General features: G+C 34.9%; 1 pseudogene; it reads right to left on the reverse strand.

The window, feature by feature from the left end:
• Positions 1-13,609: 13,609 nt before the first annotated feature.
• LOC124521136 (3-hydroxyisobutyrate dehydrogenase, mitochondrial-like) lies at positions 13,610-26,743 on the reverse strand (annotated as a pseudogene).
• Positions 26,744-27,277: the final 534 nt, after the last annotated feature.

Genomic DNA, 27,277 nt, shown 5'->3' on the forward strand with positions numbered 1-27,277 from the left:
ACTAATGACCTTACTGATGATTATATATATATATATATATATACACACACACATATGTATATATATATGACCTTAATAATGACTATACCACATTCTAAAAGATATTTTTTTAATTTGTCAATTTTTCATATTCTGGTATAATCCAAGGAGAAATTCTTTAAGTAAAAATGTATGAATGAGCAGAATATTTTTAAATAGTTCATTGTTCTAAAGGAGATTTCTTTAATGATACATTTTGCACAAATTATCTCTGAGGAAAATAACTTTGCTATTTGTCATTCCAACCACAATAATAAAAAATTAGCAGATAATACATTCCCTCATATTTATAGCTTTCTCATATGCATTTTTAAGTGAAGGCTAGCATTAAAAGAAGTTGGGATGTGAGTGATATGATGTCTATATTCCTCACATTTCCATTTGTATCTATATATATTACTTAGATTTTTGCTTTCTTACACTTTCCACACACACAAGAAAAGCTATTTAAAATATTTGTTTTAGCACTAACTTGGATATAAACATTAATTTACACACATATCCATAAATGTTTGTGATCAAAACAATAACATAACAAAAAAATAGAATAAAGGATTGAAAATATTAACTTTGAAAACATATATGATGCTGTACATAAGCTCATAAACAGGTGGAAACAATCCTCAAATCACTTCAAAGTAATAATATATAATATAATACATTAACTGAAGAATTTCTCGTGAGGCTTTCCACTTATATTATTTGGATACATTTTCAGAGACAACAGAACCACAACTGGTACAAACATAATTCATCTATTATTACTAGACATTTATTAAACTGCTATATTGTACTAGGTTTGATTTAAATTTATTCGGAATAGGGGTGCCTGAGTGACTCAGTCGGGTAAGTGTCCAACTCTTGGTTTTGCCTCAGGTCCTGATCTCATGGCTCGTGAGCTCGAGCCCCTCACTGGGCTCTGTGCTGTCGACAAGGAGTCTGTTTGGGCTTCTCTCTCTCTGTGCCCCTTCCCTGCTCATGTGCTCTCTCTCTCTCAAAATAAATAAATTAAAAAAATAAATTTCTTAGAAATAAATTACATAACATAGTATTCCTGTTTCAACGACAATACTAACCTTTGCATCAAAATTATATCTGGTGACAAAATTAGCATTGATCTAATTGAAGAATGCTTCCACACATGTAGTTACAGAGTGATCTATCTGGCAGTCCTTAAATGTAGTCATTTTGAATGCATTGGAAGTCAACCTGTGCAGTGGCTGGTTCTCCTTTCCTGCAAGTTCTTTTATTTCAAGAGTAAATTAGTGAGCAGTAATTTCATTCATATTTATAAAAACAAGAATTCAAGGGTTCAAGAAAGAGAATGATGAGAATCGTGTATTTAGTTCTATACAGGCAAAACCAAAGCTTGTCAATTCCAATTACATATGCCATTAAACTACTGATTGCTTTTATTTTGTGAATTATGTATTAGGTTTATATGTACTTGTGAACTATTAAGAAGCCATCAAACTCAGCACAGAGATGTGAAATCCAAATGATTCACATCTCTAGAGAGAAACAAATATGCTTCCAAATATTCCTAAAAATAGAAAAGGAAACAGAGAAAGACAAAGAGAAGCAAATGAATTTGGCTGAAACTTTAGTTTGTTTTTTTTTTCTTTTTCTGTGACATGTCCCTTATGAATATTATCTGATCCTTTTATCATGGTTGTCACGACCTACTACAAAATATTCATCCTAGGATGTGTGGCATAGGCTATTATGATAACTATAACAGTACTTTATTTATATTGTAGAGTGGCACCTGCTTGCATTTAGCATTTACAATGACTAATGTAATTATTTCCCTGTAGAATTTTTAGAAATATCTGAGTCGACTTTATTCTACTTTCTTTACTACAAAATGAGATGTAAGTTTTTGAAAGTGACTACGTATTTTCTTGAACTTCATTCAGGTAACATAAAATATATTAAAGTAACTTCTCCAAAGTGTATAACTATTATTTATGAAAATGCATATTTTCAGTACAGTAAAATTAACACCAAAAGAAGTGAAATAATTAATTGGTTTTAGTTTGTAGCCACAGCCAGGAATCCATTCTTGCTCTGTTCCAGAGAGATTCGAGTAATTGCTACTTAATAGCAGAAGACAGTTATATACTTACTCCTGATTTCTCTGATGCTTTGGGAGTTCTAACAATGTTTGTTTCTGGTATCAGATGGCTGACATTTATGTAATGCTGGGCTTCTAATAAACAGTGGGCAAACATGATATTCTACTCGCAAATGTAAGATTTTAAAAAAAATAGTAAATACTACTTCAGAGTCTGATTTAAGACACTACTCAAAAGCCATCATGAAATACACTGTTTCATATGTGTTTTCCTTACTGCAAGTTGAATTTATTAATAGTTTGTTTGGTAAAGTAAAAGACATTCACAAGATTTATAGCGGAAACAATCACAGCAGATCTTCACCGTATTGTGCTGAGGTTTTGTTGAGCTCATGGCATCCTGTGATTAACTGCCATTGGAGACAGAGTTTGTAACAGGGCTGTGTCACAGCTCTATGTCACCATGTTTCATAAAGTTACTGGTAGGCCTTTAGGGAGGGTAAGTGTATAAACATTCACTTAACAAGAGATGTATGGGCAAGCTGTGAAAGTAATGACTAATTGACTGCCATTCGGGATTTATTTGGAAATCTTTTGACCCCAGCTCCACCTCACATAATGATGAATGACACCTCCTTCTCTATTAAAGGGAAACAGCAAGCTTGGGCCCTGAGCAAGCCCTCTCAAGTGTGACTAAAAGTCACAGTGTTTCAGTCTGTGGCGATGAACAAATAGATCCTGAGTATGTTCAGATTCCCATTTCCTTGCTCAGTAGTGAAGTTAATAAATTAGGTAAATAAAACACAATAATTTATTTTTTGTAGGTTTAAGGTGGCAAATCAGGGTCGCCTGGGTGGTTCAGTAGGCTCATCATCCAACTCTTGATTTCGGCTCAGGTCATGAGCTCACAGTTCCTGAGTTCCAAACCCACTTTGGGCAGGTGTGGAGCCTACTTGGGATTCTCTCTCTCCCCCTCTCTCTGCCCCTTCCCCTCATGCTGTCTCTGCCTCTCTCAAAATAAATAAATAAAAATTTAAAAAAGAAAATCAAAGTGGCAAATCAAATGGAAACATATATGGTTGAATTTCAAATGTTCTAATTTCAGGGATGTTTGTTGTTGGCTAAACAAAGCAAGTATAGTTTCTGTTTTCCAGGAAGTATAGTTTATATTTCATTCATTCTGCTACAGTGTAGAATGGCCAATCATCCACACAGTCTTGGTAATCTTCACGGCCTTATTTAAAAGAAGTACCTTTTACTACAGTTCATTTTCTCAATAATCATACTTATCCCATCAAAGAATAAAGCCCTCTGTCTTATAATTGGGTTCCCTCTAATCTGTCAAAAGAAGACATAGTAGTTGGAGAGAAAAGAAAAAGGGACAGAATAAACATTGCCAGGATTAATAAATAACATTCTATATAACTTCAAAAAGTGGAATCAGTTTTCTTAGTTAAGTACACATTTATACTTTTTAGAATGTGATTATTTAAACATAAAGCTATTACAGGATACCTTTTAACTCAAATTTAAAATTATGAGGACACCATACATTTCACGTAACAATGCGAGTATTAGGAAGAAATTGAATGACAGCATGAAAAAACTTGTAACGTACCTTATGGTCTTGCCCTCAACTACAGTGCTAGCTTCTTAAACTTACTTTGGATCTGCAGCCATGAAATAATTCAGTTTTTAAACCTCTGACTCTTTAGGTATATCATCATTGTTCTATGACTCGAGACAAGCTGTGATTCAGGGATATAAGTGGTAGAAAAGAAGGATGTGGTACTCCGTCTTGACTTAAATCAAAAATATTACTTTAGGGGCACCTGGGTGGCTTAGTCGGTTAAGCATCCGACTTCGGCTCAGGTCATGATCTCAGGGTTCATGGGTTCCAGCTCCATGTCAGGCTCTGTGCTGACAGCTCAGAGCCTGGAGCCTGCTTCGGATTCTGGGTCTCCCTCTGTCTGCCCTTTCCCTATTTTCTCTCTTTCTCCCTCCCTCTCTCTCTCTCTCTCTCTCTCAAAAAACTAAAATAAACTTAAAAAATATATTAGTTTATAATCTGCTTTCCAGTCTCATCAGTTTAAAGAATTCCATGGCACATTTGCCAATATTCTTATTTCAGAAAGTCCCCCAAATCATCCTCAGGCTACATGTGGCTTTAGTGATGTTCCCCATTTGTTCTTCATCAACATTATATGAGCTTACTTAGTCACATTTGGGCAAAAGTACACTTGGTGAGAGTTGAACAGGTCTGCTTATAAATTTATTACTAATACAGGAGGGGGCTAAAGATGGAAGACTGTTATAAAATGTCATTTGCTTTGACAAAAAAGTAATGATATAAACTGGAGAAAAACAGAAAAGAAAAAGAAGAAAGTAGAAGCAGCTTATGATTGCCTATGGCTAATAGCAGGCAAAAGACATTTAGGAGATGGCCATCTGAACGGAAGTAATGTAAAGGTAGATGAAAGGAAACATGTGTATTAACGTCAAAAACTACGTACACGTGAAATTTTATCCTACCTGCAAGCTAACAAGTCAGGCTGCCGGTTTCACAGGAGCTAGCAGTAGACAAGCCACCCCTGACAGAGAGAATAGGACACTATTCTCATTCCCTTCACTTCCCTACTGCCAGGTCCCGGGGGGGGGGGGGGTGATGTTGAGAAGGGCACAGGTGGAGGTTGCTCTTACAGTAGGTTCGTGTCACAGCTGAGGAGCCCCAAATTTAGGAAGCTTACATCTTTTAACGTGGGCTGGTAGAAAATTTGCCTAAACTTGGCCGCAGCTGGAGACATCATCTGTATTTTCTTGCTCAGAACACAAATATGTTCTCTTTCCTGGAGATAGTCACTATCTCAGTCTTCCAAGGCTGTTTGCAATACAAATGTCCTGAAGAAGTAGTTAACAAAAGCTTATGCAGACTTGCAGAAACTCCATGAAGAATTGTCTCCAGGCAATTAGGAAAAAGGTGACCGCTAGAAAAAAAAAATTGTAAAGTTTCCAGACTACCAAAACAAAATAGACAAAAAATGTCAATAGAAATAGACCAGTATGTGAAAAATATCACATTAAGTGTGACACAAAGAATAATGAAATAAAGTGATGGCAGATATGAGACTGAATAAAAGATTCTGCCCCAAATGTAAATGGGATTTTTTTCTCTTTTCAAAGACAAATAATTTCAGAATGACTTGCAAAGGAAAATCCTTGTGTATGTTTCTAGAAGGTATATACCTAAAATAAAAATATACTAAAATGAAGGAAAGACAAAAAGGTATACCAGATGAATACAATCCAAAATGAAATAGGGATCAGGACCTGAAAATGAAATAGGTATCGGTACCTAAAAAGGTAAAATTCTCCACAACAAAATCAAGACAAAAGACCCTTCATAATATATTAGCACAAATTCCAAAGTGAGGATATGGCATGGATAAATATCCATGAACCATAAGACAATCACCATCACAAAAAGCACCACTGATAAAATTGACAAGGAGTTAACAGAAGAACAATAAAAATATGTTAATTTAATATAACAATCTTAGCCTAAGATAAATCAAGTTGTTAAATTGTAATAGTTTATAATCTTTTAATATATAAAAGATATGATCAATAAGGTAAATTCTATGGATGCATTATGACTCTGCATTTGGATGACAATACAACTTCTTTTCAAATGCACATGGATCATTCAAAAGAGGAAACGGGATAAGGATATAATAATTTTATGTATGTTAATTATAATAAAATATCTTACTAAAAGGAAACATCTAAGAACTAGTTCATAACTTAACTTTGTAACACATATTAATAAAGCACCTTCTTCCCTTTTGGCAATATTCTAGGCACTGCTGTGACTACATTACTCAGTTCATATATCTCCTATTACACTTTGTATAAATTGTGTACTCGTGCATTGTTTCTCTGTTCTAACCCTCCATATCCATTAATGTAAAATTGCATATAGTTTTGATTCAGTTGCTAGATCCAAGATATTTATTAAAACACACACACACACACACACACAGAAAAAAAAGCCTCCATTTTCTTCATATATAACAGTCCAAACAAACAAAAAAAATATGTGCCGGAAAGACTGCTTCATATACTTTCATAATTGTAAATAACTTCAGAAGAATTGAGAATATGAAATAAAAAGTAAGGGGAAAGTACTCAAGGGAGGTTTGGGTTAACATTGAAATAAATGGCAGAATAAATAAAAGAAAAGGAAAGCACTGTTGATTGTGCATAAAAGAGAAAAATGAGAAGGTAATGAAAGTTGATTGTGGATTGCTCTGCTTCCTGTACGTTGCCGTTCATAACGCATCTGCATGTCTTTTTCTGCTTTTATGATTTTAATTTCATTTCTATGCAGTATTGCTGAAGCACAAGCTGTATCAATATCAATGAACTATTAGAACGCCTCTTTTGAATTATATTTTTTAGCAAACCTTTTCTAAGCAGGAACAAGCTGAGTCTTTTCAATATTCCAAAAGAAATCTTAAGCAGTTACCAGGAAGCCGTACTTGTGAAGACTTTTAAAATATAGAACAAAGTATATTTTAACTTAATTCAATGAACACTTATTTAAATAGGATAATTTATCGGATAAAGAAGTGGCAAGGCTGAAAGCAACTGAAAGACATTCAGGAACCAGGTTCTATTCATTAAGATTTTATGTATTTGGAAAAGAAGAAAGTAAGTTGCCAGCTGATTTACTTATTAACAATTCTAAATTCCATTTTCAATTTTTAAAGTATTATAAAAATATATAATATTTTGGATATTATTTATATATATGGATATATATGGATATAATATATCCAATGACTTTCTTTTTTTAAAAATTGTTTTAACATTTATTTATTACTGAGAGACAGAGAGAACAGAGCATGAGCATGGGAGGGGAAGAGAGAGGAGGAGACATAGAATTTGAAGCAGGCTCCAAGCACTGAGCTGTCAGCACATTGCTGGACGAGAGGCTTGAACTCACGGACGGTGAGATCATGAGCTGAGCTGAAGTCGGATGCTTAACCAACTGAGCCACCCAGGCACCACTATCCAATGACTTTCAATACAGCACTGAAATAAAAATTCAAATCAACATAATCATATGAACTGATAGATACTAAGTTGAGAACAAATAAGAATGAGAGATATGTTACTTCTTTGTCAGTAAAATTTTACCTTTAATTTTTTACTTTAAATACCTCAGAATGAGGGTTTTACTCACTGATATAAGCATGTATTTCTTATACTTTTATTATTTCATTACAGAATACATTCTATCCAAATTAAATATCAAAAGTATCATTTAATTCTATACAATAAAAATAATATCATATTCATTTGGAACTAGACTATGGAAAACATAGATGTTTGAACAGATTTGATGTTTATTTATTTATTTTGAGAAAGAGGGAGAGAGAGGGCACAGACATAAGTGGGTAAGGGACAGGAAGAGAGCAGGCTCCAGTGCTCTCAGTGTAGAGCATGACACGGGACTTGATGTCACCAAACAGGAGATCACGATCGGAGCCAAATTCAAGAGTCTGATGCTTAAATGACTGAGCCACCCTCGTGGCCCTCAGTTCATCATATTTATATATATTTATGTGTCAAGTGTTACCAGTGGAATGACTAAACTTACATAGCTTACCTATCCCATGCTGCTCAAGCCATTTTCTGCTACTCCTGTGTCCTTGGCTGAAGACCACTGACCTTCCCTTGAAATACCATGGAGAAAAAAGGTCAACATACAGATAAGTCTACTTCTCATAGAAAAATGTTCGCTATATTTCCATCTAGGTATATGTTGCAAAGACATATGCTCTGAGGAAAGTATATGGGTATTAAGTGTGCAAAAACTAAATTCTGGGGGTGCCTGGGTGGCTCAGTCATTTAAGTGTCTGGCTCTTGACTTTGGCTCAGGGCACCACCTCATGGTTCATTAGTTTGAGCCCCACCATCGGGCTCTGTGCTGACTTCATGGAACCTGCTTGGGACTCTCTCCAAGTCTCTGCCCCTCCTGAGCTGTCTCTCTCAAAATAAATAAACTTTAAAAGATAATAAATAAACAAATAAACAAACAAATAAATTCTGTATTTCCACATGTAATGAATTATTTATCTATGGAAGCCTGCTCAGAAGTTTGTACATGTTTGTCAGTCCATTTCCATTGAATTCATATCTTCTCTCCCCTCCATATTAAAAAAAAAAAATGACAACAGCATTGTGTCTTAGCAAAAGAAGATAACTGGAGGACACATCCTCACCGAATTAAAGCATTCATAAAATTCCAGAGGTCACTAGATTCATCACCTGATCTGTAGGCATTTAGTCATTCAATATTCCAGTATATTTCCAGCAAACAATATAAAAGCTGTCAAGATCATTGATATTGGTTCACATGTGGGCTAGAAGTGTGCTGATGTAATTTACAACCTGATATTGCAGCATATTATACATGATTAATTCACTTAAGTTTTCTTGTTATGGTGTTTATTTCCTCAGCTCCTTTTACTGCTAACTTATAATGATGGGGACCCAGACAATTAGCATCATCTATACATACCACATCTATAGGTAAATGAGAGTGAACCTACATATGATAGAGTTTGGCATAGTGTCATAAGAACAAAAATAATCACCCAAAATATCTATTAGTATGCATCTTTCTTAATAAAATACATTTTTTAATCAAGTTATAATGGAGTTGCCCTATTTCCTTCTCTCCAGCTAAATCTTCTCTTCCTTGTCCCCCAAATAAATACTTAATTATCCAAGCATTCAATATGATGGAATAATAACTTAGAGTATGTGTAAATCTTAACAAAGTTCATACTATTTAGATTTATGAACTGCAATACATCTTAAAGAAGGAACTGATTTCATAGATTTAGCTCATGCATTAAAGAATTAAAAGCTTCTACTTCAGAGTTAAAAATAAGCATAGATTGCTTACCATGTAGACAAGTTGTTCTAGATGGGGAAAAATACCTAAAGTTACATATATCATCCTCCTGTGAAATTTTTAAAAATATTCCACAATAGTTCATAAATAATGTAAATATACTAAAGATAATTTTGTTAAGGCAAGAGGTTGTACGAAAACATTCCACAGTTTTACCCATGAAAGAATAATACTCAATATCGAGGGAGGATGACTGCTGTAGAATTATCCCTAAACTTGACATTGTTCTTAGAAGAAAAAGTAGTTTAGGATTCATTCTAAATTAGAACTTTTTCAAATGCAGTTTCTCAAAGACCAAAGACTCTTATGCAATATATCTTAAGTAGGATGTGGAAATGGGCATTTTTAAAACCATCCATATGATATGAACAAAAACGATTTGTGAACCATGTTTTGTGAAGTATTACAAGTTTTTGTTGTTTTGTTTTGTTTTGTTTTGTTTTGCTTTGCTTTATTTTGTTGTTTTGTTTTGTTTTTTAGTTTGGGAAAGTGTCTGGGCTGTCAAATGTTCCATGCTGTAAGGTGCAGTTCCGAGGATGTGAGTGAGAAGAAGAAGGCAACTGATCAAGTGACCTTCATTCTATGGCACAGAATTACATGTTCCCTTGCCACTGACATCAAATGTGGCATTCAAAGATGCATAAACATGTTCAACAGTGCTCTGGGCAAACCAACATCCAAATCCTGGCTCATTTAAGTTGTTTAGCACATATGAAACATACTAGAACTTTCTAAATAAGTTTAAATATTGCAGAAAAATAAAGATATATATATATAATATTGAAGAAAAAAATATGTATGTATATACAGGTTTTGAATCGCATCTCACTTATCTTTTATTTTACAGATCATAGGTGTTTTGTTTTTTTTCTTTTCTCTCTGGACTAAAGATAGTTATCATGTCTCAGAAGGCCCCTAATTTTGTATTTCCCACTGAAATGACTTCATTTTCAATTAATATTTTCTCTCCTACACACAGATGTCTGGACTTACCTTTTGTAGTTATATCAGCCTATGTTCATCATAATACAATAATACTGTAATATATAGTTGATACAGAGATGGCCATGCATTAATAAGAGTCTTGATACTTGTGAGTCTAAACTAAGAAATAATATTTATGTTGGTGTAGAACTTTAGAGAAAGAAGACTTTTGCCTCTTTTTAAAATTTTCCTCTAAAAAAAAGGAAAGAACCCTAAAACACAAACTCAGCATATCTAAAAGTCCAAATGTATGATGGAGACCCATCAAGTCAAATGATGGTCAAGCCGGGTATAGGATGAAATTGATCGGTCACCTGGAGTTTCATATCAGAGTTAACCCAAAGGTAAAGGTAAAACCCCCTTATTTATAGGAAAATATTTGATTACAAATGGTATGTGAATAGGCTCTGGCACTCATATCCCAGAGTAACGAAGGAGTTGAGAATAATTAAAAAACATAAAGACACACTATTTTTGTGTGAAGAAAAAAAATCCTCAGAAATTTGCAGTTGATGTTCTGTACTGACCAGAAACAAATGTACACTCTGTACAATATTGAGATTCATCGTAAAACAAGGAAACTCTCTGGTGGCCTTAAACACACAGCTTTTGGTTACTCAACTATGTGAATCACCTGCAAATTGCTAACAAAGAAAGAACTCTCCACATTGCATCATGCAGGGATTGGTAACATTTTTTTTTGTTAAAGGATAGAATCAATCTCAGGTCTGACATGTGAAGAGCCGAAGTCTTCACTCCTGTTCTCACCAGAAGAATAGGGAACAAACTGAAATCAATGACTCTTCGTTCCATCAGAAGATTGCCACCACAAAACAAATGGCTGTCCCCAAAACTGGAGGGACAGGCAGATACAGAGAATAGTAACTTACCAGGAACAGAAAACATTTCTAGAACCAGAACTGAAAGAAACATTCAAAGGTTAACTAACTGCTGGAGACTAGCCATATAGTAGCTTGAGAGATAAAAGTTCCTAGAGGCTGAGCCTTAGGGGAAGCCTCACATTTTTGTGAGTTTTACCTCAAGCAGTCTTACCATATTCTCAAGATGAAGCTAAGAGAAAGCTGCTTTCTTGCTCTGGCATAGCCAAATGAAAACTAACCATTTTGTAATTGCCCAGAATTCTTTAGACCCTTCAAGAAAGGAGAAACCATTTTACCTAACCAACCTTAGAATAATGGAAATATCTAATTCTAGCCATCACTCATCCTCTGTTTTTACTTAAGTCTAAATAAAGCTGAGAAGCATTTGTGAAGCACACAGCCCAGGAGCACAGGCTCACTATTGGGCTGAGTCCTGCTCAGAATTATAGAATGCTTCCTCTTTTCCCCACATTTCATCAATAGGGCCTATTTACCTCAGTTCTCTCACCTGATACATTATGACCAGCTTTCAACAAAACTCACAAGGCATGCTGAAGGCAAAAATCACAATCTGAATAGACAAAGCAAGCAACAGAATCAGATGTGACAAGGAATTTGAAATTGTCAGCTGGGGATTTAAAATAACTCTGAGTAATATGCTAAGGACTCTAATGTAAAAAGTGGAAAACATGGAAAAAAAAGAGACAGGTAGTATAAGCGACTCTAAGAAAGAATAAAAAAGAAATGGTAGAAATAAAAGTATTGTAACATAAATGAAGAATGCTTTATGTGGGATTGTGAAGAGACTGGAAAGAGTGAAGGAAAGAGTAATTAAGGTTGAATATATGTTAATGAAAACATTCCAAATTAAGAAGGAAAGAAAAAAGAAATAATGAAAAAAGGGGGGATGTGTAACAGAATATCCAAAAAATGTTGGACAATTTCAAAGGGTATAGCATATGCAAAATGGGAATACCAGATAGAGAAGAAACAAAAAAACAATATATTTAAGGTAAAATGGCTGAGAATTTTCCAATGTTAATAGTAGAAAACAAACCACAGATCCAGGAAACTCAGAGCACTGTGACTAATTTATAAATGAAACTTTGATCAGTATGTATTTATAGGGAAAAACAAACAAACAAACAGCAAATAATAGGATTTGGTACTATCCATGGTTTAAGGCCTCCACTGAAAGTCTTGGAATATGTCCCCCTGTGGATAAGAAGGGACTACTGTATGGCATTAAATGCTTATTTTAGAGAAGAAAAAAGGTATCAAATCCATCATTTAAGCTTCCACCTTAAGAAATTAGAAAAAAAAGACATTAAATGAAAAACAAGAAGAAAGACAGTAAGAAAAGAAATCAATGAGATTGAGGAGAAAAAAAAATAGAGGAAAAATAATAGAACCAAAATTAGTTGTTCAAAATAATTGATAAATTGAAATCCCTCTAGATAGACTTATTAAAAAAAGAGAGAAAACACAAATTATTCATGTCAGGAATCAAACAGGGGATTTCCCTACAGATCCCAGGGATGTTAAGAAGATAAGAAAGAAACACTAACAACTCTATAACCAATTGCTTGACATAATCAACCAAAACTGAATTCATAGTTTAAAATACCCCAACACAGAAAATTCTAATTCTGCACAGTTTCATTAGTGAATTCTACCATTTAAGGAAGATATAATACCAATTCCACACCATCTATTTCCGAAAACAGAAGAAGAAAAATGCTTCTTAACTAATTTTTATAAGTTCAGTACTACTCTGATATCAAAATCTGACAAACACATTGAAAAACATTGAAAACATTGAATCAGCTAAAAACATATGTTCACTCAAACACTTATTTAAGGATATGATAGCAGGATTATTTTTGATAGTCAAAAAGTAAAAACAAATGCCCATCAACTGATGAATAAACGTAATATACATTAATAGAATTAGATATTGGTTAGCAATAAAAAAGAATGGAGTAATGTTAACATGCTACAAGATGAATGATCTTGAAGACATCCTATAATGCAAGAATACCACCACTTGGTCGATAGGACAAATTTCCTGAGGAGCACAGGTTTTAATTCACTATACTTCCCCTTTTTCTGACTCCTTTCTTCACACCACTTTCTTTTAGATCGGTTTCATCCTGGGGACTCCTGGGTCATTTAAGGTTACACATCGGCTCAGGTCATGATCTCATGGTTCATGAGTTCAAGCCCCACATCGGGCTCTCTGCTGTCAACACACAGCCCATTTCAGATCCTCTGTCCCCTTCTCTCTTCTGTCCCTCCCCTGCTGGTTCTGTCTGTCTCTCAAAATAAATGAATAAACTTAAATAAATTTTAAAAAGATAGATTTCATCCTGTTAAAAAAATATTTGCTCTTATTTGTAAAGTGAGGTAAATAACATCCTGATTAAAGCATGCCATGATTTAGTTGAAGATGCTCAGGGATCAAACTTTTGAAAAAGTTCAGTCAGCTTGTTAACAGAGACCATCAGCGGCTTGCAGAACAAAAAAAATCAGATAATACACGTTTGCTAAAATAGATAAAAAAGAACAAGCAGTTAAAAATGGGTGAAAAATTCTAGGGTTTACTGGGACCTAGATAATCAAAGGCAGACAGGTGACCTTTGACTAAACCAATTCACTTGTGGAGTGAGCTATAAAGGAGGGCCCAAGATAGAGTTTCGTTGCCAACAGCACCCACAGCCAAAGGGCAAACTCAGAAGGTCTCCTCTGATAGAAACTAGAAAGGTCTGAATAGTCTTTTCTTGAGTAACGCTTGCCACACATCATCCTCTAGATTGGATGGGTTTGACTACCCAGAAGGATGGGGCTCTTTGTGCTGGTGGCAGTCTTGTGCTAACCCCAGATCCTTAGCTAGGAGTGTTGCTCCAAATCCACCCTGATACTTATTGGCAGATGGAACTCCATCCATCATCCCAGGTAGAGGATTATGTTGCCTGACCAACACCATCATAAGCTCATATTTAGGATTTTAACCAGCAGTCTTGGGTCAAGCCCTAACCTGATTCCAAGTTTCATAGCTTCATCAGTTGAAATCATACTAATAGCGATCATGTTGTTGCAGATCTTTGCAGCCTGCCCAGTCCCAACAGCTCCACAGTACTCCATATTGGAGTCCATGCACCGCAGCAACTCTTTGTAGCAGCAAATTCATCTTTGACTTCTCCCACCAAAAATAAGAGGTTTCCAGACAGAGCAGCTCCCACACTACCAAGAACAGGGACATCCATGAAAACTGCTCCCATTTTCTCAACTTCTTTGGCCAATTCTCTTGAAACTGTGGCATCGATAGTACCGCAATCTATGGAAAGTGAGCCTTTCTTCACTTTTTTTAGAGTTTCATTTGCTCCAGAATAATCTTCTATTGCATTGACACTCATAGGCAACATTGTAAAAATTCTGTCAATTCTTTCAGCTACATCTGCTGGGGAAGACACTACCTGCTCACCTGCATCTTAAAGCTCTTTGCATGCATCAGGGAACACATCATAAATAATGAGTAGGATAGTCATTTCATGGGATTTTTGTCATTTTTCCCCTTTATTGCCCAGTCCAATGAATCCAACTGAACACTTAGAAACCAATGACCCAGAACACACCTTTGCAAGGCTGGCGGCTGCCAGTCATTGTCAGTGCCTCTAATACCCAGTCCAGAGGGGGCTCAACAGAGCCATAAGGAGGCTGGCCCACTGCCCCAGCCCCGCCTCCCAGTGGTAACCCCCGAGGTTTCCCGCTGGCCCACAGACTGCTTTTACAAACTATTAAGTGCAATTTAACAGCAAAGCCTAATCGCATCATTGCTGTGTGGATTAAATTTGATAATGTCATTTGCAAGCTACAAAGTGCTTTATCAATATATGATATATATTTGTATTATGTTACATATAAACTATAATGTTATAAAACCAGATGTTTTATTATTATTTGTAAATTTATTAAAGTCTAACTTGTTTAATATTCATCACCTTGAAATAATAAATTATGACTAGTGAATTGCTAAAATCTCCATTTATATTCCTCTTACCCCTACTGTATGCATCCTGCCTCTACTTTGAATTTTTTGCTAGTGTTTGGAGTGTTTCTTGGTAGCAACTTTGGGGATAGAGTATTATTTGATCATTTTAAACTATATTTTTAGAAGGAAATAAATTCTCTCTGGGTTTAAGATAATATAAAAATCAAAATCAATAGAGAATATATTAGTCTGGGATTGGTTTTGAAAGTTCTCAGATGGATCAGGGGGTCAGAGCAGTGAATTGAGTCTCCTTTCCTTAATGGGTTTTCCCTTATATTATTTAAAGTACTCAAAGAGAATTAATCCTTGTTGTGGAGAACATTAAAGGAATGGATCAATTTTTCCCTCAAAGGAGTTTTCAAATAACCCATATGACCTTTGCCTTTTTGATTGTTAAAATCCTAAGATATCTTATTGTGTCTCTTGAGGTTTCTTTTTTTCTTCTTCTTTTTCAATATTTGTGTTAGGCGTTGGTTTTTGCCTGGGGCAAGAACCTAGTAGAGGAGAAATAGTAATGTTTTAAAAGCACAAGAATCTAATATGCATTTCTAAATCTAACCTTTAAAGAGATATTTTTTTTTCTTAAACAAAGATGAATCTAGGCAGAAATTTTGGAGGACTTGAAATTGCAAAAATTAAACTTCTATAAATATTTAAATAAATGTTTGTCTATATTCAAGTGTTTATTTGACCATAATAGTAATCACTTTCCCTATTTCTCAATATCACTTTATTGAATCAAGGAAATATATGGACATTCTTACAAATATGGACATACTCCTGCTCAAATCACTTTTCTGGCACTCATAAAAAAGATACATTATTTCATTAAATCACCTATGGAGGCACTTCTTCCATATTAAGAAAAAAAATCCTCTAGTTCATAGAAATTTGGCCAAACCCATATATCCTGCTTTTAGAAAGACCACTAAGCAATTTCACGTCTGATTTTATTCCTAATCATAATTGAAGAGGTAATCTCAGTTACTAAGTTCTCTGATTATTATTTAATTTCCAATATTAATTTATTTTTCTTACCCTACATCCATGATGCCAGAGTGGAGAATTTTGAGCTTAAGTACAATTTGAAAAATGACAAATCACATGGGGTTAACAGAGATTTTGAAAACATTTCTGAGTGATTCCTTTTTTCATTAAAGATAACTTTAAAAAAGAAATGAAGTTATTAAGATGACATGGCTCTTCTCAAAAATTATTTTGAAATATTATATTTTCACACTTCCTATTTTTTTTTAATTTTTTTTTATTAACGTTTATTTTTCGAGACAGAGAGAGACAGAGCATGAACAGGGGAGGGGCAGAGAGAGAGGGAGACACAGAATCTGAAACAGGCTCCAGGCTCTGAGCTGTCAGCACAGAGCCCGACGCGGGGCTTGAACTCACGGACCGTGAGATCATGACCTGGGCTGAAGTCGGACGCATAACCGACCAAGCCACCCAGGCGCCCCCCTATTTTAAAAAAAAAAAAAACATTCCAAATCTGTTCATATGGAAATAGCAAAATTATATTATCTTTATTTAAGATCCAATTCATTAATCCCTTTGTGCTAGGAATTATTACTATCTCTTTGCCACCTGTAGGACTGCCTGAGTCAAAAGTCAGATTTTTTTTAATTAGTAAACTTCCCTCTTTCTTGGAAAAACACACAAAATATTCCATTACTATCCTTTTGAAGTCTTTATGATCTGTAGTGACATCCACTTTCATTTCGAATATCGGTCATTTGTGTTTTGTATTTTCTCAAACAGTATGGCCAGAAAGCATTTCAATTATATGGATTATATCAGTTTGGGTCCTCCTAAAACCAAACACCAAGATGGGATTTGTTGCACAAAGGATTTGCTATGGAATTGTCTGTGAAGGATAAGAGATAAGAAGGGGACAGAAATCAGCTGGGGAAATCTCCAGACCACAGTGCAAATTTGACAGCTGTGAAAAGAGAAAAAAGAGAAAGAATGGGATAGGAAGACCCTCTGACACAGCATGGTTCTGAGAAAGCTTCAGTCATAGCAATGGGTTTCCCCATCAGAGTAATCCTGTGTTAGGAATGGGCCAGGACTGGTACCCTGGCTGTGCATTGTCTTTGAGTGGTCCCTGAGTGAACACCGATGGAGCCAAGACCATCGGTCAAGGATACTCTTCACGTCAAGTTTCTCTTGAAAGAGATCTGAGTAGAACACTCCATGGGTATCGGAGTCTATAGTTTTCGTGAAAAAGATACAAGTAATTCATTCAGGTTCTGTGAGAAGCTCTTCCATAGACCCTGTGAGTCTCTCTCCCTGAGGAGAAGCTGAGCAAAGTGAAGTTTGTAGAATAAATTACAGCCCCTATACTACTCACTCTTGAGGTGACAGCAAAAACCTCATTCTCTAGTTCCTAATGAATTCTGGTACCTCTTCATCTTTATCTATCATGCTGGCAGGTCTTTGTAGCCTCCTAGAAAGCATGACTCAGATCCCCGTTCCCTTTGGTTATCATACTGCTTTCTTGGGCCTGGTTATCGTACATGCCCATTTATTTACCATTATAAACAGGGAAAGGTAAACCAAGGGGCATCCAAATAGGTAACTTGTGTTTTATATTTCTCTTAGTTGCCGTTTACAAAAAAACAGTACAATCTTCTTCTTTTGGTCAGGGCCAGTTACTCTCCCTAAGATGGTGATTATTTTTCACCTGCTGTTTCTGGAAAACTAGAAGTCCAAACGTTCCTGCAGTGGAGATATCTTTGCGTTCAAAGAAATCCTTATGGCATTCCCTTAAAGAGTGTGACCTCTTTGTGGAATAAAATAGCCAACCCCTGAGTTTTGGGTCAAGAAGCAAAAAGTCCTCCATGGTTCAGTGGGAGGGATGCATCTGGGGCCACTCTTGTTTCCACTGATTAGTACTTAATCCCATGTATTCTTCCTTTGGGGAAACAGCTCCATATAGAGGTCTCTGATTTTTATATATACTACACACTGGAGAATGATACACATTCTCTCAGAGCATTTCTTCTAAATTGTTGCTTTAGCTGTGCCCTTACTAGGCTATTCCAGTGTTCAATAAGGGTGATTATTCTGCAGAGCGCATGGTCATGGGACCAATTCCACACCTCCTTATCTAGGAATTTGGTCCTTACTGGGTGCTATATTATGTGGGATTTCATACCTGTAGATCAGGTCTTTTGTCAGCATCAGTATGTTGGTACTTGCTGAGGTTCTGCACATAGACTAGAAAATCTATACCCAGAGTATGTGTCTTTCCTTGTGAGGAAAATTCACTGACGGTATAGGATGAAAGGGTCCCAATTTAGCAGTTTGCCACCAATGGGCTTGTTGGTGTCTCAGGACTCAGTGCAGGTCTCTGTTACTGGCAAGTTGGACATTCTAAGGCACCAGTATCTGGAAAGGTAAGTAGGTAGGTAAGCTACATAGGCAAACCTTGGTAAGTGAAAGTCTATGTAGTTCACTACATACGTAGATTCCAACTTTGCAATGTGGCAAGGCCATTTATATGTCCATTGTCTTGCCCTGTAGTGGCTAATAACCAAGGAAGACCAGGGTCAGCTGTGCAAGTCATTTTGGATGTTTAGTGCCTCTTTCATGATGGATACTTTCTGGTTCATATAAATATCTGTCTACATGCCTTTAGCCCACATCTCCTTGTCTTCATTCTTACCACCCTGTTCCTTCTAGACCCCAAACCAACCAGTCTGGCCATATAGGGCAAACTGTAAATAATATTATTATTAGTTCTAATGCTAATTCTCTCTGGTTCTATTTTTTCTTATGAATAGAAAAGAACAAACACATTAAAGAAATGAGCAACTGAATATAATGTACTGGGGACATATTAATCTGCTTTAACAGTCTACAGTATTCTCTAAAATTCATTGTTTTGTGTGTGTGTGTGTGTGTGTGTGTGTGTGTGTGTGTGTGTAGTGGAATTTTAAATGTAAACATGTAGGGATCGTCAACCCTGTATCCTTTGGCTCCATTCAGGAGATGGCAGAGATAAGTTCTACCATTCTCCACATCCTGGGAGATATATGTTTATAAATACATAATTAGTGTTTTATTAAATGTTTACATTATTTACCATCTTGAACAGAAGGGCAATATCAGAGGCTTCCATTTGTCTTTTCCCTGCATGTTAGCTTAAAAAAAATTAATGTATATTTATTCTTGAGAGAAAGAGTGTGAGCAGGGAAGGGGTAGAGAGAGAGGGGGGCAGAGTATCTAAAGCATGCTCCTCACTGACAGCAAAAACCCTGATGTGGGGGTTGAACTCCTGAGCCATGAGATCATGACCTGAGCCTGAGTCTAATGCTCAACAGACTGAGTCACCCAGCCTCTCCTCCTCTCCACATTAGCTTTTATCCAACAGGTAAAGGACCCAACGTGGTTGTTACACAATCCCAATGATAGATTCAGAGACTAGGGAAATGACCCCTGGGTGGGTTTGCAAACACAGTGATGCTACTGTAAGCTGAACTCTAGCCAAGACTCCATTTATTACATGGCCTCAACAAGCCCTCCCCCTAAAAGTAGAGCCATGAGGATACTTCAGGTCTCCTAGTTTTAATGTCAACTAGTATTTGTGCCCTTTAGTGACCAAAATGTTTGGATATTTCTTTTTCCTGGTGTGTATTCACCTAGATAAATGACCACTAGTACTTTGGGAGAAGAACTGGGGAAACAATACAGGATATAATACTGGGGAAACATTACAGTGTATACTACAGTGAATAATTCCAGGGACACTGCAACCATTTCAGTCAATGGGTTCCAAATCAGAAAACTGGGTTGGGTCTAGGAATTGAGCAAGAGATAGTGACTTCTTATCAAGGCAACCAATTTTAATCTCCTGCTCTTCCATTCTTCCCTTATAATTGGAAATTCCAATATGTCCATTTTCCTCAGCTTCCCTACCTTTCCTTTATTGTCTGTCAAAGCAATTGCCAGTCACATCACTCAGCATGAAGTATTGCATTCTAAGAGCTACCCTAACAAGGAGTATATCCTATACCTCAGTGTCCTTGACAGGAAGTTAATTTATATAACCTGAGAAAGGACTCCCAAGTAACAAAATTTCTTAGTTATCATCCAACCTTATATGTAGCCCCTTGAATCAATCATACTCTTATTCAACCCCCAAGAATACATCTTAAACTCCTACTGGTACATGTTAGTTAATTTCTGTAGCACCTCTAAGGTGTAAAATTTCTTTTCTCTCTTAACAGACTTTAGCATATTCCAGTGGTTATAACAGGATCTAACCATTGCAATTGGCAAATAAGCCAGAGGAGGATATGGAAGTTTGTGAAGGACCAGCTGTTGATATCTAGAAGAGAAGGAACAATAGTTCTAACTAGGGAGGGAAGGGCCACCCATGAAAGAAATACTGTCACCATACATACAAAGAAATACAAAGAGAAATACTGTCACCATAAATGCTTGTATCACAACCTCAACCTTTAAACTATAGGTATACGTATCACTGCTTCATGCAACATGCACTGCAGAAGACAATATATTATTTTGCTTTGATAAGTTACATGAATTATAAAGCAATTAAAGACAAAAAAGTAATTTGCCTTTACCTTAATACTTACCAACTTTGATTCATTTCATCTTTTTCCAAAGATTCAGGTTTTCATTTGGCATCAATTCCCTTCTTTCTGGAGAATTTCTTTTCTCTTTTCTTGATGTACAGGTTGGCTGGCAAAAATTCTGTTTTCTTTCGTTTGAAAATGCCTTTATTTAGCCATTATTCTGAAAGAGTATTTTCACTAGTTTCAAAATTTTAGATTTACAGGATTTTTTTTTTCTTTTAGCAAGTTAAGAGAGTTCTTCAACTCTTGGTTTTGATTTTGGTTTTGCTCTCTATTGTTTCTGCTGAGAAGTCAGCTGTTAATTAGATCGTTGCTACCAGTATTTAATGTGTTTTTCTCCTATTACTTTCAAGGCTTACTTTGTATTCCTGGCTTCTAACATCTGATTATATTATGCTGCAACATAGCATTTTTTCCTAATGTTTTTCAGTTTGATGTTCATTGTATTTCATCCACCAAGTTTTGGATATTTTGGTACCTTCTTGTTTCAAACATTTTTCTTTAGCATTCTCTTTCTCCTCCCCTTCTAGATTACATATTACAATTACAGTTACATATATATCAACTTTTTCATGTTATTCAACAGGTTCCTGAATGTCTAGTCATTTCATTTTTCATTGGATGATTTCTACTGGCATGTCTTCCATTTCATTTACTAATTTCTCTATCAATCCTTGTAGTTATTAAATCTAATACATTTTGTATTTTAATTTTGGAATTTGTGATTTTAAGTTCTAGAATTTGCATTTGGTTCATTTTATTATCTCTTTTTCTCTAATGATACCTCTGATCTTTACCATCATTGCAAATATATTTTGTTGGGCTCCAGTGAGGAAAAGTATAATGGCCCTTTAAAATCCTTGATGGCCAGTACCAACATCTGGGCCATGTTAAGCTTGATCTCAGTTGTTTTCTTTTCTTTTCAAAATAAATTTCATCTTAACAATTCTTGTAATGTGTGAGAAGTTTGGAATTTTATCCTGAATATTATGAAGTGTGGAGATTTTTATTTTGTTATTTTTTCAATGTGTGTATTTCTTTTGTTTCAGTAACAATTATCTTGGTGGATCTTCTCCTATAAACTCTGTTTATTGAGCTATAATGCCTCACATGGTTTCATTCTTTTGTGTTTATACTTGGCCCAGGAGTCAGTCAGAAATTTTACTAGACAAAATGTAACTATCCTTTCCCTGGATTTTTTTTTTTTTTTCCTACAGGATGCTAACAGGTTCTTCCAGAAACCATAGTTTTTCTACCTTCAGTTTTCAGGTTCCCTCAACCAGAAAGACTGTTCTTTCTAGCTTTGCCTCTGACTGCTTTCTCACAGCTCCAACTGCCTTTGGTCCCAGATCAACAGACACACACAAAAACACACACATACACATAAGGAATTTCCTTCGTATAGCATCCCTTTCCTCTTCTGAATGAATGAATACTCCCCACCAAAGACCATGTGGATACATTCACCTTTAGCACTTTCATTTCGTTGGTTTTCATACAATATTCAGTTTAGAATTCAAATTCATCATTGGCAGAAGCAGAAATAGGAAAAATAAATGCAACTAAGCATTTAGTAATCAATATTAAAATTAAACATAGTACATAAATTAGTAATATAGAAGCCAAAATGTATAATACAATATATGAATCAAAAGTAAAATTTCAGAAATAAATATCTAAAAAAAAGCTATAAACCCAAATTTTAAAAATCATAGATATAGGAAGTTTGACATTGGTTCATCTCCATACTTCTATATGGAAAAAAAATCACTTTTCTTATTAATTTAGTATAAACTATCACTTTTTTAAAGAGGGTGTCTTATTTAAAATTACTTAAAGCATACACAAATATTCTCATCGAGAGGAAATGGAAGCATAGCTTCCTGTAACAGACAACATCAATGTGAAACTAAGAATGATTTTAAAAGAAAGATTAGGTTTTCTTGATACCACAAAACATATTTTAGTGGCTTAAATTCCTATTATCAAAGCGGCTAAACACTGACTTATTTTATTACTTTCAGGGAGGGTACATTTCCTGTCTATAGCACAATTACTGTAGTCTAATATATCATTCCTGTGAACTATCAGGATTACTATTGTAACATTTACAAATCTTACATTTTTGACCTTTTAAGCTAACCTAGATTTTTGTCTAGGGACCTATAGAATAAATGTTAAGTATAGGTTTATGCAAATATGCACATTAGTTGGCAAGTTAAATGTTAAAATGATGTTTTGAGGGTAGAAAAAGACAAAATCAAAGAAAATGTGATAAAAATTGATCAAGCTTATAAAGTTGGACATATTTACCTTAGTTTTGGTATTTTTTCAGGGTTAACCTAAGAATTATTATCATGTGAATAAATATAGATAACTAATTAATATCTGCAAATGTTAATACTTCAGAATACTTGATTTTATTGTTTGTGCTCAGTTTCTTTTTAAAAATTTATATACTTATTTTGAGAGAGAGAGAGAGTGCATGGGGGATGGGCAAAGAGAGAGAGAGACATAGAGAGAGAGAGAATGAAAATCCTAAGGTGGGGCTTGATCTTGAAAACCATGAGATCATGACCTGAGCCAAAATCAAGAGTTGGACACTTAACCGACTGAGCCACCCAGGTACCCTGTGCTCAGTCTTTAAGTGAAGAAAGTATATTCTTCAATAGCAATATTAACTTTTGTTTTATGTCTAAAGAAATAAAACAATAAGATAATATTTTGGAATATTACTTCCTTGTAGTAACCAGTACATCAAGCAAATATCAAAACTAACACTTTTTTTTTTTTTACCCACAGCAACATTCTACTTTGCAACTTGGTACAGGAGACAAACTTCAAAAAACTGTATATACTTTCATCATCAGTTTCACAGAAAAAAAGATTAATATTGAAATGACTGAGGAAATAAATATCGATGAGAAGAATAAAATCTTAGCTATTTTTTTTGCATTCCTAAGTAAATTTTGGAATTTATTACTATAATTTGGAATTATTACTATAAACAGTTAGGTCAGGATACCAATAAAAATATCTCAAACTTTTGAAATCCTAGTGCTTGAAGAAAGGTCTTATTTATTTCCTTTTAGTGCTTGTCTGAGTTTTCTTCTCATCTATGGAAAATCCATAGATGTTTGGATATTTTATTACAAGGAATATCCAAACAAGAGAAGGAGAAAACTGATACTGATATGGATTATATTGGAGGCATATTTAGATCAAAAGCAAATAAATTCTTCATATGTTGCTGACACCACCTCCCTCTGAAAACCTTAAATTCTGGTTTGTTTGCTTTTTAAAGGTGGTGTGGCTCTTGCTGAATATAAATAGTAGCCAGTTTGATTTTTCATTGTATTATAATGGGAACTAAAACCCACAATATCACCAATAGTAATATGGGAAATATTATGTCTTAATATATGAACATCAGTGTTTTTCTTGTCAGAGAGGTACTAGAGTACCCTACATGTATCACCTGGAATAAAGCAAAGTATCAAGTCAAAGAGTGATGTATTCTATGAATTAGGTGGCAGAGAGTTTTGAGTTAAAAATAACCTTAAGCTCTTGACAGATAATCTGGTGAAGAAAGACTTCTACATAAAAAGCAGTGTTCATTTGGGGTGCCTGGGTGGCTCAGTCAGTTAAGTGTCTGACTTTGGTTCAGGTCATGATCTCACAGTTGGTGGGTTCGAACCCCACGTTGGGCTCTGTGCTGAACTCTTGCTCAGATCCTGGAGCGTGCTTCAGATTCTGTGTCTCCTTCTCTCTCTGCCCCTTGCCTGCTCGTGCTCTGTCTCATCCTGTCTCTCAAAAATAAATAAATGTAATTTAAAAAAAAAGTGGTGCTCATTTGGCATTTGATAAAGTATTATTTGCTAAATTTATAAGTATTTCATGTATGAGTAATAGATATTTCTCTTCTAATATGCAGTATATATAATCTGCTCATCTTTTATTTCCTTTATAACTAAATTAAGCAACAGAATATTTTACACTGAAATAAATAGAATTATTCTGGTTTTTGTTGTTGTTGAATAGCTTAAAGATACTAAAATTGAATTATTTTTAGAAATAAACTTAATTTCCAGTACTCAAAACTTAGGAAAATGTTGTTTTCTGTAAAAAACAAACAAACATAAACAAACAACCCCTCCAAAAAAACGCAAAAAAAAAAAATCCAAAAACCAAACAACATATTTTTTATCCCACTTTTTTTTTTTAATTTTGTCAGTGGTAGTCTATAGTTAATTTCTCCAACTCTTAACTTTGAGAAAAACTAGTCGCTGTTTGAATTAAGGATGCTGATGAATAATCTCAATTGCAGTGCCAGTTAATAAGTCATTTCTTGCTGAAGTAGACCATGTAAGGCTTAAAATCTTGTCTTTAGCATGATACATTATCATAAGGTCATATTCACCTTTTAAAAGATTGATGACACCACTCTGAAAGACACTAGTGGAGTTAGGTTTAGTTTTATAGCCAAACATTCTGATGTGACTTTCACCCAATCAAACACAGACACAGAGAGAAATGACTTAGAAATGATATAATGGAAAGACATTTCAAATGTGTGCCCTAAAACAGTCACTGTGATGCTACTTATGTCATATTTCATGTAGAGGAGTTATATGTAAAATCGGTTGGCTCTACAAAAATCATAAATGTATCAAGGATATAATATTCTGATCTATGTTATTCAATTAAGCTTAGCAAGGACTACCTTTCCATTTTCATGACAAAATAAATCAAATAAATGGTATGTGGGAGTGCCGGCTTGGTCAATCTCTGGTACAAGTTTATTTGAATCTTTGTTAGCTTTAGAGAGTTCTTTTAGTTGAAAAATTACCTTTCATAATCATGCACTAATCAGTTTCCCTCTTATTTTTATAATTTTAAATTTTGAAAGGGATTATCTAGAAAAAAATAAATATCACTTTGAACAATCATGATGGAAATTCTATTATACGGAGGTATTAACAAGTGAAAAGGCTGAGATAGCATCTTCTTATTAAAATAGCTCACCCTGTCTGCAACTTTAATATATTCTTTTTCTCCTTGCCATGATTGAAGTTGGCAGTATTAAGACCAATTGTGCAGAGGGCCAGCTGAATTAGCGACGGGAGGCAATTGGATTTGACCAGAGCGACGGAGAATTTTCATAAATTTTTGTCAGCTTATAATAATGAATAAACCTGTGTGAGCATTAAAAGAAAAATGTTGACACAAGAAAAATATTTACATTTTAATATGCTGGAAATTCCCAATGAAAGTATTCAAGCCTCGTTTCATCTCTTGTATTTATTTTTGTATGGGAGACCTAAAAAGCTTCGCAAACTAAAAATGCCTGTTGATGTCTCATGAGAACAGGAACTAGTGATTTCTCATTCTGCTATGGCACTGGTGGTCTGTTGGCAGACTTTATCCTTTTGCTTTCTGTCAGGTGAAGTAATTTTTGGCTGAAATAGAATATGTTTTATGAATGTGCAAATTAATGGAGAAATGCAAATACTGTAGATATATCAATTGTTTTCTTCCACATACCTTAATAAACTAACAATTTTTTATACTTGAAGGGAACAATAGGATACGTTTTACTATGAAATGTTTGAATGAGCAGGCTGAAAAAAAATCCTTGATGCCTCTTTTTTCTCTGTAACCATATGCCTAATCCATCAGTTAGTTCTGTTGTTCTACTTTTCAAATCTATGTCAACATAATTTTTAGCACCACCTTCACTATTAGCAAGCACCAAGTTAAAGCCACCACTGTCTCTTGCCAAGGCACCTCAATACCAATCAACTGGTTGGTCTTCCGGCTTCCTGTTTACCCGATTTCAGTTTTTAAATGGAAACAGAATTATGTTATCATCCGATGCTCTCCATCCTTCTCCATCTTCGTGTAGAATAGGATTCAGATTCCTTATTCTGTTCTATAAATTCCATAACCTGAATCCTGGCTCACCTTAGACCTTCTTTCTTACCAATATCCCTCTCCATTTCCTCACGCTTTGGGCACACTGACCCCCTCTAAGTTTCTTGAACACATCAAGTACACACCTATATCTAGACCTCCACAATCACTGTCCCCTTTGTCCACTGCCTTCGTCATACTGGTTTCAGCTCAACTATCATCTGTTCTTAAAACCTTTCCTGAAGATACTACACTATCTAAAATGCAAAGCCCAGTCACTTTGGAAATGTTTAACTTATATTTTTAAATCTGTAACTGATATTTCCTTTTACATGTATCTATTTATCTGCTAATTTTCTGTCTCCTCTTTGACGAGGTGGGTATTTCGATTCTCTTCTCTGTTTCTCCAGTTTCCCCAGCACCCAGACAGTATCTGAAACATAGTGAGTTCTCATAAAATGTCAGTGAACTGAATGAATATGAATGAACAAGATGAGAAACGATTCAAAGACTTCTGAAAATTGAAATAATGTTTTGAATAATTTAGGAATGACATTTCTAAGAGTATAAGTCAGTATTAATCAAGAATATTACAGAGACTTCAATTTTGGTGATTCCTTGTTATTCGTGCAAAATTTGAACACTCAATATTTTATTGCCAATGTGGTTAACTCTGAATTGAAAGGCATTTTTACAAAATTGTGAACTGTAAACTTTTTTTAAACATAGTAA

The sequence above is a fragment of the Lynx rufus genome, unplaced genomic scaffold (assembly GCF_022079265.1).
Source record: "Lynx rufus isolate CCGP_SWC_20201006 ecotype Redwood Valley unplaced genomic scaffold, mLynRuf1.p SCAF_3, whole genome shotgun sequence".
Taxonomy (NCBI): Eukaryota; Metazoa; Chordata; class Mammalia; order Carnivora; family Felidae; genus Lynx; species Lynx rufus.